The sequence below is a fragment of the Balearica regulorum genome, chromosome 28 (genome assembly GCF_011004875.1).
Source record: "Balearica regulorum gibbericeps isolate bBalReg1 chromosome 28, bBalReg1.pri, whole genome shotgun sequence".
In the NCBI taxonomy this organism is placed as follows: Eukaryota; Metazoa; Chordata; class Aves; order Gruiformes; family Gruidae; genus Balearica; species Balearica regulorum.
Window position 1 is genome coordinate 488,796 of NC_046211.1, and position 12,365 is coordinate 501,160.

At 45.9% G+C, this 12,365-nt stretch overlaps 1 protein-coding gene across 7 annotated transcripts in view; it reads right to left on the minus strand.

The window, feature by feature from the left end:
* POGZ (pogo transposable element derived with ZNF domain) overlaps positions 1-9,561 on the minus strand; it is a 37,392-nt gene extending 27,831 nt beyond the window's left edge. Inside the window, exons 1-2 of one of the 7 annotated variants that reach the window (XM_075737360.1) lie at positions 9,101-9,374; positions 6,925-7,156 (exon numbers count right to left, since the gene is read on the minus strand). The gene's annotated coding sequence lies outside the window, so the exon portion shown is untranslated. The other 6 variants (XM_075737361.1, XM_075737364.1, XM_075737367.1 and 3 more) reach the window with 6 other exon arrangements.
* Between the last annotated feature and the right edge of the window lie 2,804 nt (positions 9,562-12,365).

Consider the following 12,365-nt stretch of genomic DNA (forward strand, 5'->3'; position numbering starts at 1 on the left):
TCAATAGCCACTGAAAACAGCGATGACCAGAAGGCTTAAACACAGACTAACATTTATTAGTTCACTGTTGAAAAACCAGAAGAGAAGTAGCTTTAAAATATAAGATGGATTAAGTAACCACAGAGCAATTAAACTATAAGTCTTGTATCATTAAGCAGTGTCTACCCTTCTTATCCTAACAGTCACAATTTTGGCCAAACAAATGCTCAACCTGCTTTGAGCTTCAGTTTGCAAATCAGTCTAAAGCTAGGATTTACAAGAGTAAGACTACAGACTGTGGGTGCGGCCACTTTGTGCAAATGCAATCTTTTAATTTTTATTTGCGTTGTGCCACACTGGCTGTAAAATGCAAAAGCATGATCATCAGGAATCTCCTGCAACGCAACATGAAGTCAAAACAAAACTTCAACAAATGCTGAAGTAAGCATCTTAATCAGGTAACCCCAGGGAAAAAAAAAATCCTAAAAACTTGTTAATGTTTGCCAAATTCAAATTGCCAGCACTTAAGCAACACATACTGTTGTTTTCCCCTAGACACAAAGGCAGCCTCTCAGACTCTCATTTTTCTGCATTGTATTTGTCTAAAAAACACTCGCAGAGCTTATATTGTGACGCTGTCATCACATGACGGTGTTTTACCAAGAAATACTCATTTCAGTTTTATGCTTGGTTATACTAATACAAGTAATTCTCACTTCCCAATTATGCTTTTGAAGCACAGCAATATTCATTTTAAGAATAAGATAAAGAATATTTAAAGGAAGCCCATCGCACCACTCGTGTTCAGGAGCTGGTCTTTTGTTCCCCACTTCCTCAACATTCATATCGATAAAAGAACAAAAGTCATTATCTTATCCTGCACACAGCTCTGAAGGACTAGTCCTGCCACCGTTTCTATGAGGATACAGAACAGGAGCACTTTTCATTGAAAAAGTTTATGCCTGTTCACACATACTGCCACTCTGAAATATTTAATATTAGCTATCCCCATGCCTCACAATTTTGTGTCTTTACAGGGCAGAATCTTAAATAATACAGTAAATGAAAACATTTCTTGAAAATTTCACTTTTGATCTCCATGAAATTGGATTTGCCCTTCCTTTATGAAGGTCTTTTAAAGACAACAAAAAGCCCCCAGTCCAACCCAGCTCACAAGTAGCTTACTCCTACCAAGACTGCCTCTTTTAGGGGATTTGGGGGGGACTAAATAGATTGCTCAAACTGAGGGTGTTTGTGGGCTCGTCCACAGCTATCAGGAAACACTCTTGGTAGAGAACTAGTATCTAGTATTGTGATTTTACAAAGAAAGTACCAAGAATCCTGTTTCTTTGAACACAGGTAGAAGAAGAGATCATTTATTTTCTCACTGTTTCAAGTCCTTTTCAGTCAAGTTTTAACCCAAAAAGCACTCTCTCAGGAACTTGAAGTGACCTTGTCTCTTCTAGCTGTCCCCAAAGTGCTCTGCTCCAGTATTCTGTCTGGAGATACAAGCACATCTCCGTAGCTGTTTTCTCCTCACTCTTATCACACCTTCCCAGCATGCATTTTGAGATGAGAAAAATCCAGTAACAGCTCAGGCTTGCCAGTGGATCCACTAGCGAGTTATCAGCAAGCAAAGGGACATTTAATGGTTTCTCATGCAAAAAGACGAGCCCGTGCTTTGCATGCTCTACCACTGCCTGGAGCGTAACACCGATCGACTTAAACCAACTAGAGTCCAGAAGAGAGCTAGAAAGTGTGGTCTTCACGAAAAGAAGGAATGATCCAGAGTTGTTCGATCTAGAGAGGAGATTACTGAAGCACAATAATCTTCAGATAGATAAAAAGCTATTGCCAAGTGGAAGGAAGTGGTCTCTTCTCCACATCGGTGATGGAAACGAGAAATGAAGGGCTTAAACTGAAGAACAGGAGATTTCAACTTAGATACCAAAAAACCTTCTAGGAATAAAGATGAAGCACTGGAACAGACTGCCCAGGGAACTCGTGAAATGTCCAGTTCTGGATGCCCCTGGGAACAGACAGATGGGTAAGAGACGGTACATATAGTATAAGGGAGGCAAGGCAGGTTAAATGTCCTGCAGGGACATTTGAGGCTCCATTTTTTGACAGTATAGTGTAATTCATGAACTAAACACGTATTACTAGATATTTCTGCACTACTACAAAACCACAAGTATATTTTAGTTGTTGACAATGAGGCTTTTGCTATAGAAAGTAACTGTTAAAAGAGTATTTAATTAACTCCCTTCATCTCACTGAATACACAAAACATTACTAATAAATACAGCACAAACCAAATTACCCCAACTTAACACATCCAAAGTCCTGCGCATAAACACTGCATAAAGCAGTAGCTGTTTAAATGTGCCCACTGAACTTTTCACAAAAACGTGTCTAAAACTAGTCTGATTAGTAAAATATCTTATAATCAATGAGAAAAAAACCAGCTGACAAAAAACCCCAACACAAACCCAAGTCTCTTACTCATCAAACACAATAACATTACTATATTTAAAAAAAGATAATCAAAGAGTATTGTAATAATATACAATTAACCAAGTATATTATATTAAGCATGAAAAAGCTGACATTCTCCATAGCACCCATTACCTGCATGCTTCACAGACATTACCAGCTTCTTAATTTACATAAAACCTGCAGTGTGTAAAAATTTTTATTAACCTTATCTCAAAGGTGGGAAACAGAGTTCAGTGAAATTAAGTGGCTTGCCAAAGGTTCTACTAGCAATGAGAGGCTCAGTCAGAAGTAAAACTCAAGATGCCCAGCCCTCATTCACTGAACTCAAACTTCCTCCTGTTAAAAAAAAACAACAAACAAACAAACCACAAAACCACCACCCCCCAAAAAAAAATGATAAAAAATCATTTCTGAATGACAAATGGTTAAGAAAACAGATACCAAGAAATGAAGCACTTTAGTACAGGTTTATGATAGAGATCTGCTTAGCAGAGGAAGGAAAGACTCAGAGTCTTAAATATTATTTTCTCTGCCTGTTAACATAAACTTTTTTATAATTACAAGATCTTAGTAAAACCAAGCAAAATCTCATACGAGACATGCACTAGGATCTTGAGTGGATAACCATTGTGACTGATCAATACCTACATATTTATGATTTTCAATAGTCATCCTTCACAGAAACATCTAGAAAAAATCCTCTGTGAAGCTTCTAGGACAAAGCTTCTCTTCGCTGGCAAAACCAGTGACGCTTACAACAGTAACTATTTGTCTGGAATCATATTACTCCACACCAGACAAGTAACAGTGCCTTAATGCTATAGTGATGGGCAGTCTATAAATAGTCAGGATAAATAACCTGATCTATTAATTAAAGCATGCACATATGTCTACCCAGGAAGGTTAGAACTACAGAGAAAGTCTTTGCACACATTGTTAAAAAAAAAATTATTCAACACCTCATAATTATTCAAAAGATGCAAAGACAAAATGCTAAAGAGACTGTAGTTACAAGCTTCTTTTGACACTAACTTACATTATGCGCATAGTATTTCATCTGTTCATATCAACTGAACTAAGAAAATGTCTCCTCTCTTCTATAATGTAACAGCTTTGTTTTTCAAAGCTTTGATCTTGAATATTTTTATATGTAAGAAGCCTTTGCTCAATAAAATGATTAATCCCAATGATAAATACTCTACATTTAGCTTTTCAGCACATAGCTGGCAGATGCTTGGTTGAAAAACATGGATGCCAAAAAAATTACAAAAAAATAATATCACAAAGTGTTCTAGACACACTGCAAGAAATAAAGCCTTTCAGACTGAAAGGTATTTTCTCCTCCCTTTAGTTGGAAAATGGGAGAAGACCTTCAGGGGGAGAGCCAATATATATTAGCTTTACACAAATAACTGGCACGACTGCAAGACACAGACCCTTTATTTTTTGTCAGCTGATGTGGTTCATACTCATTGTTGCCCTACAGTAGAAAAAAGCCAACAGCCATTAAACTCTTATATTAACAAGGCTGGCCACCTGATTACATTCTGAGCAACGCGATCACCATTACCAGGGGAAATCCGATGATAAAGATGTTTTATTTGCATACAACCTGACAGATTACCTTGTCATGAGAAAAGGAGAAATCCTTTTCTTTTCTCCTATGCCTCACTGCAATAAATAAATAAAAAAAATATCTCTTGTAATTTCAACTGAAATTTGGAAGCCAAGATCCAATCGCATTTATTTATCGATGAACCACTTTCACGTAGTTAGAAAGATATCAGATATAACCCCTACAGGCTGTCATTATTTTCTCAAGAGAAAATGACTGAGCAGGTAGAAAGGACAAAAGACTGTACTCTAGTTTAAACCATCGCTGGCACTTTCAATGTTCCAAACCATCTCAATAAACAAAATAAACACTTAGCCCAGCCCCTCCACCTAGATGAGGCAGCAAACAAAGGACTCCGCTACCACGATGCAAGTTTTAACTCAGCCAATTCACCAACGCGGTGATGCAAGGGAGAGAATCGGGTCCCAAGTGTTTTCTCCTCTCTGAGCACCTGTGGATAGCAGGTTTTACATGACAGCTGCAGAACAAGGCAGCTGTGTCTCACTGAAGTGATCTCCAAAAGAACTGTGGTTGTATATTTACAGTTTCATTCACAGCTTGATATTATTTGACACAAAGCAAACAAGTTATGACATACATAAGCTGTATACACACACACCTCTTTTAAAAAGGACTTCAAATTAATGACTTGTTCACAGTGTTCTTCAAAATCCACATGATGGGATGCACTACTCTTGCTATGTAAGCTTCACTTTCTAAGGCTTTTAATTAAAAAAAGTATAAATAAATCAGTACTTGTCAGGGCACCGCTGGTGGCCCAATTTCTGCCTACTGGGCGAAATCATCTGCAACACAATCAGTCTTAAGGGCATACTAGCAGGTCAGAAGTATGTATGTGCTCCACGATACAGGTGACTTGGTAAAGCAAAAAGCTGAGTTTGTTCAAAGACTGAACAACGAGGAGGGACAGAGACCATGACCCGGAATCTCACATCCTCCCTCCAACATGATGGCACCAACAGAGGTACGAATAGAGCCACGTACTTTACTGACGGAGAAACACGGAAGAATTCATCAGCCTCGCGCGGCTCCAACAGGAGAAGTTTTGACAGAGCAGTGAGGGACCCAGGAACCTCCGCTCCCACCTCCGACTCCTGGAGCTGCTTGTACCGCCTTTCTCCAGCTAGGAGTGAGCTCCAGGTGCAAACACATTTACACTCTGACCATCACAAAACAAGTAGCAAATTCACTCATTTTAAATGACAGATATCCTAAACTCAAAAGATACCAGCAAGCCTCCAGCAAGCCTAATGTAAAGCTTTATTCATGTTTTCAAAAGAGAATATGTGTCTTCATGTGAACTTACAATGTAAAAACCCAAGTGAATACGCAGTGAGAATCAATCCAAGTATTAGCATGTAGCATTAACACGCTAGTTGTTTTTTTTCTTTAAAAAAGAAAGAAGTCCCACCTGACTCCCATGGGGAACCCATGCTCACAGTTGACTATTAGTGATGAAGGACTGCACAAAAGCTGAGCAAATGATGAGGAAATAGTTGCTGAGCTGTAAAGATGGGCCTTGCATCTTCCCAAAGCCTACGAGTAACAGACTTCAGCACAAAGGTGACTCCTGCAAGTCCTTGCACAGAGCTCCCCCTCATTCACAGAGGCTACGCCTGGCACGAAGAGCAAGTCCCCGTGGCGCGTCTGCACAGGGAATCTCTGCAACAGCTTCCAGAGAGGAGACAGCCCAGGTCAGCAAACAGGCTTCTGGGGAAGGAGGAAATACACCCAGGGCAAACCGCATCCTATCGACTCCACTGAAACGCAGAACGCAAGCAGAGGTGGGCAGTGCACAGACTACATCCCAGATGACATTTATAGCGCCAAGCCTATAAACTTTCTTCATCCTTCTTGCCAAAGGTTTGGCAGGTTTTATGCCAGTCTAGACTTGCCATTGTAGATTTAATTGTGGCATGGTTATAATGCTACCAATACCCCGATCCTTTAAAAAAAATACATATTAATAATTCATTGACCCTTACATTTTCTTCACCACTTGTTATAAGACAACCTCCTCCCCTCCTGACAGGCTAGAAAAGAAAATCTAAAATGTAAGATTGAAGGTCTGTCTTTAAGAGACCTACAAATAAGCTTGTGGAGATGATTCAATGCACACTTTAGGACAGGAATTAATGCACAAGTCAACTGCTCTTGTTCAGAAGTTCTCCTTCTGAATGGCCACATCTCTCTGCTATGACTTCCCCAGCTGAACATGCAGCCTCCACAGAATTGCTGTCTTGTTACTTATTTTCTCACTTACTTTCCATGATGCGTACTTAACAGCCAGGAACGTATCTTAACTTTTTAAGAACCTAGAAACCCAATGAGGTTACATTAAATGCAAATGAATCCTACGATAAAGGCTTCTGCTGTCAAGACATGCTGCAATCCCTGCCCTGAAATAAAGATAATGCTCTTCAGTGGCTTTTAATGACTAACTGGCACAGCCTAAACCTGATATAATCTAAGTGATGAAAATACATATTGGATGATGTTTTCATTACTGTTTATACGCTATTCATCATGAGCAACACCTCCAAAAGAAGACGGGAGGTGAAAGGCAGTGCGCAAGTTGAACAGCAGAGTTCAACAGTTACATCCTTCGGGCCAAGGTACGTTTACTTTCCGTTGACTGATGTGGTTGACTTGACTTTGCTGGGTCCTGAAATAATTTCAAAAGGCATATTACATTTCCTATGAATGCTATCATTTAAAGTCCTATATGTTTTATTAAAGGCTTTGAAGTGTGTGATGCTGACTAATTAAAATGTATTATTACACACTCAATTATAATGATTGTTATCTACCTTAAAGTTTGAACTGCAGAGTGATGAAAACAAACCACTTTCTGATTTTTAGCACATTTTGTGAGCGCAGGACTACCCTGAAGCTTCTAACGGCCAAAAGCATGTCTGTAGCTACGTTTCTGCAAGGGGCTCTTTTGTGAGGAGACAGTATGGAGCACTCTGCTCACAGGAGCGTGGATGCAGGTCTACTCGCATGAAGACGGTTGGAGGTTCTCTGACAGTATCTAAGCAGCTGTGGGGATGGTGCACACAAACAACATAACCGTATATATCCACAAGCACAAGACCAACTCTAAGTAACATTCGCAGAACCCTACACCCAGACAGACCTTAAAGCAGTAATGGAGAGGCAGCTCTCTGGGTGGGCAGCCCTGTAGGACAGCCTTATTTGTATAATAATTAAATGATTAAGAAAGAGATGTGCATGTAGTAAGCTTGGCTTCACATTCAAGAATAAAAATTAACAACTGCAGCAACCTGAAGCTATGAGACAGTATACATGGAAAACCAGAGTAGGGAAGATGCATAATTTGTCTATCTTTGCAAAGTGTTTCCTAAAAGGAGCAACAGATTCCCCCCTCCCCCCCCATCCTCTACCCCCACTTCCGATCACTCGCTCCTGCCCCATTTGGTATGTCTTGGCGACAGCTGCAACTGCTGCCAAGTTAATAAAAATAAAGCTGTGTGTGTTGTCATGTGTTGCGTGTTTTCCACAAGGGTGTTGGGCAGCAGGCTTCATGCCTCTCCTCCATCTCCACACATGCTTTATGTTGCATCCCAGCCAAGGAAAGAAGCAGAGAGCAAGGATGCCCTAATGCAGCAGCCGGGGTTCCACAGATACTCAGGGGAGTGGGACCACAGCAAGGCAAACGCCTTCGTGATACCAAAAAGCTAATTTTTAGTACCTGTAGCCAGAACAATCAGCCCTGGGGTATTCTGCACAGGTCTTTCAGCAGGCCCAGTCCTTCTCCATGAGAACCTGGTAAGCTGAATTCTGACCCAGCAATGGGGCAGGCCAGCAGGTATGTCGGGGCACACAGCTTACCAGGGGAAAGCGCTGACCAAGGGCGGTGAGCAATCCAAGATTTGTCAGTATAAAGGGACAGGGCAGGCGAGGAGACCTAGGGAGAGGGCCTGCAAGCTCAGGGGAACAGATAAAGAGTTTCCCCTCTCCCCCTACTCAGATGTGCTTGGGAAGGACCTCTTCTACCCGGGCCATGGGCAGGGAGCCCAGTGCTGAGACCGCTCTTGTCACCAGAAGATGACACAGGAGGGAGAAGCGAGCAGCAGGGCCAGCAGACCCCACTGCCCGAGGGACACTGAGGAGAGGGGTAGGCTGGCAAGCCCCGCTCCCCTCAGCTTTGGGCAAGAAGGCAGCAGAGAGGGGGAACCGCTCCGCAAAGGTGGAGAACACATAGGCCAAGGGGGGCTCTCACCCTCTGAGAGGGTGGGCAGAGACTCACCCCACCGTTAACTTCCCTTAAAAAGGGGCAGAAAGGACGTTTCTCCAGAGAAGTAAGGCAAAACCCACCCCCAGTGTATTGTGGCGGCTAAGAAAGAGAGAGAAAAATAATCCCCGTGCCCAACATGGCCGCCCACCCAGCACCAGCCACGGGAAAAGGAGGAGGGGGAGGCAGGACGGGGAGGAGGCGGCCGCCCCCTCCCCCGGGGGATGGCGACCCTCGAGCGGTGGGGGGAGGCCCCGCTCGGGGCCGCGGTGTTTTGTGCTGCGTCCCCGGCGGCGACAGCGGCGGGAGGGAAGGGGGGGGGGGGGAGCGGGGCGGAGGGAGCTGCCGGTGCCGCTTCACCGCGCGCCCCCCTCCCCCCCAGCGGCGGGGGCTGTGCGCGGATCCCTCCGCCTCCCCTCAGAGCCCGGGCGGGCGAGCGGCGGCCCGGCGGCATTCCGCCGCCCAGCGGGAACCGCCGCGGCGGCTCCTCCCCGTCCCCCGCCTCGGCAGCCCCGAGCCCTCCCTCCCTCCTCCCGCGGCCGCCGCCGCTGCTTTGTGTACGGCGCGCTCTGGCCCGGCCGCCCCCCTCCCTCTTCTCCCCCAGACCCGGGCGGTTCGAACCGGTTCCAACGGTCACCAACCCCCTCCCGCTGTTTCCCCCCCCCACCTTCCCCCCCCCACACACCGCCGCCACCGCCCCCCCACATAACGGACTCGCACCACCTCACCTTCCTCACCGCCGCCGCGCTCTCCCGCCGCCGCCTCAGCCGCGGCCGCTCGCTCTTAAAGGGCCCCGCGCGCGCGCCCCCCCCGCGCTCCGCCGCTCTCCGGGCGAGGCGACCGGCAGGGGAGGGCAGGTGGCATGAGCCCTCGGGACCCCCGAGCGTGATGCTGAGGAGGAGGAGGAGGAGGAGGAAGAGGAGGAGGAATTATCTGTTTCTGCTCTCCCTCTCTACGTTCTCGCGGGGGGCGGCTCCGTGCCTTTGCGTGTGTCTCCCTCCCCCCGCCCGTCCCCCGTCCTGTTCCCCCCCTCCCTCCCCCGTCAGGAGAGAGAGAGAAAAAAAAAGAGCGCCCGGCGGGCTGATACACGCGCGAAGCGCCCGCAGACACACACACACACACACATACACACACACACAAAAAAAAAGGGACCTGGCCGGCGGAGGGATACGGTGACGTCATTTCCTTCTGGGCCGCAGGACGGTGCGGGGATTGGCGCGCGGCGCGGTGACGTCACCGGGAGGCCGGCACCGCCTATCCCCCGGCCCTGACGAAGTTTGTCTGAGGCGCAAACGCGGCGGGGCGGGTCGGCGTTCCCCGCCCACCCCCTCAGCCGTGGCCGGCCCGGGGGGCTGCGGGCCCGGGGAGGGGGGGTGGCGGCCCCGGGGGTGGCCCCGGCCGCGGGGGGAGGCGGGAGGGGCGCCCCAAGGCCGGGCGCGCCCAGGCCCCGCTCGAGGCCTAGCGCTGCCTCAAGGCCCCGCGGCGCCTCGCCGCCATCTCCTCAGGTGGGCGGGGGGGGCGCCCGCCTCGCCGCCTCCCGCCTCGCCGCCTCCCGCCTCGCCGCCTCCCGCCTCGCCGCCTCCCGCCTCGCCGCCTCCCGTCAGGGCTGGCCCGCGGCGAGGGCCCTCGGGGCTGTTGGAGAGGAGCCCAGACCCCCTGCCGGTACACAGCCAGGGCTGGCCGCGGCGGAGCTGGTTTCCAGTCAAAATCGCCCACTTGCAGCCGGCGGCGCCTTTGGCTTTACCTGGAGCTTTGGAATTTGCCGCCTTTGGTGGCATTTGTTGCGTCTTAGACCTGCCAGGCGCTGCAGGTTGGCAGTATGGTGAGGACTCAGTGCTACCATCTATAGGTGTAGGGATAATTACGTTATTGATGTTGTAATTAGGTCTTGATGTCCTAACCGCAAGATTCTTTCGGTGGCTAGCGGTGTTGTCAAGTCAGGCGTGCCACCTTGGCCTTGTAGCCTTTAGTTTTCATGGAGAAGGTGATGAGAACCGCTGATGCGGTTATAGGACTGAACCCCATCATCCGTAAACAGTAACATGTTCAATAGTGACATTCAAACGGGTTTCGATGGCTGCGCCTCCAAATGATACCTTTAGTGATGAAAGAGACTTCCAAAAATGGTTAGAGGCCTTTCTGATGAAACTATTCTTTACGGTTTATGTCCCTTCTGTGAGACTGCCATCGACCGCTGGCCCAGGTTTCATCCCTTGGAGATGGCTTCAAGGGGAGGCTGAGGATGACATCGCCATGAACGTCTCCACAGCGTCCGTGGAGATTTCCTGGAAGTCGGGAGGGAGGTGGGTGCACACGGCAGTGCAGGGCAGCGTCAGGAGCTGTCCACCCAGGCGTGCGGGCTTTGCTTGAGCGAATACTTAAGCCTGTACCTAACTTTATGTACGTAAATGATCCACATACAATCAAAGCAACTATAGAAATGCTTGAAATGGTTCATTTACTTAAGTGCATTGCTGGATCAGTGCCATCTGTCAAGGCAACGTGTCATCGGTGACCACATTTCTCCCTAGCATAAATTCAAATGGTTTAGATCTTTAATAATGAACTTAGTATTGTGATCATACCTTTAATAATGAACTTCTTATTGTGAATAATTTAGGAATGAGGGACATACAGCTTTTAACTGCGTACCGTACAGACTGAATGCTGAAGACAGTATGGTTAAATTGGATATGGCATGTTTTTCATTAATAGTTAACATGTAACAGAAATATAGGGATACATTTTATAACTCTGTTAACATTTATATCTCCAGCATACTTTGAAATGTTATTTTATTTACTCTTTAAACACTCTTATGAATTTGGGAAGCAGCGTGCTTCCCAAATGGACCCCCTTGCTGTGATACCCATGTGTTGCTACAACGTGATTTATGATTCTGCAGTTCATTAAACAAGCACATTCATTTTCTTCTGATGGTCTTCACGAGTTACCAGGCATTCTTCCTGGTTTACACAATGCACCAGGCTACTTCACCTCATGCTGGAGGGAAGTGTTTTCATTTAACTGTCTATCTGTCACCTATAAATCATATACATACGCAACACAAAGGGCCGCATTCTCTTCTGTGGTTATGCCACTGATAATAATAACAAACATCATTATCGCAAGTTATGCACTTGTATTCCTGATTGCGCTTCACAGCCTCTGCCTTAGATGAAGTCTTATTTAATTATTTAATGCAACAATAGCTATTTTCACTTCCTTTTTCAAAAAAAAAAAGATAATCTGGAAGCAGAAGCTATGAATAAATGAAGGGGAGAACAGCTAGCCGCGCTGGCATTGCTAGGGATGGAAAAAATTAAGTTTGTAAATGGAATTCAGATGTCGGTAGCAGCAAGGATTTACCAACGAAGTTCTATATTCCTGACTGATGAGTAATGGTTGTGTTTACTGCTGAAAAAATTATCATCTGCTAATCCCAAACTTGATTACGTGCTTCCTTGTAAATGCAATGTTTCTTAGACCTGAGATAAAAAGCAAAGTTTTAGAAACAAGCCATTAGGATTCCCCAGGATGGTTTTGTCTTTATGCAGTGTATGTTCTGCAGATACCGAATTCAAATGAAATTAATGCCAGGACGAATGCAGGTCGTTGAAATCGTGTCGCCATTGGCGAGTTATTGTTCATTTCTGCCATGCCCAGCTGGAAGAGAAGGAAAGCCCTCTGTTTGGCAAGTGCAGGAGAATGGGCATTTTTAGTGGTTACTGAACTGCATACATTCACGAGGGCAGCAAGACAGGGGTTTGATATTCTTGCTCCAAAAAGAAAATTCCTATTTCGTAGAATAACTGAGCAGCTCCTTAGAGGGATGTACTTCGGCTCTGAAAGCTGAACAAGGTGTAGTAGGCTTTTCCCAGTTGTGCAGTGTATTCAAACAATAGCGTGGGGCTAGCCAGAAAAACAAGTAAGGATTTTAACAGAGCAGAAATTTGCACTAGAATATGTTTGAAAGAAATAAGCTTTGAGAAT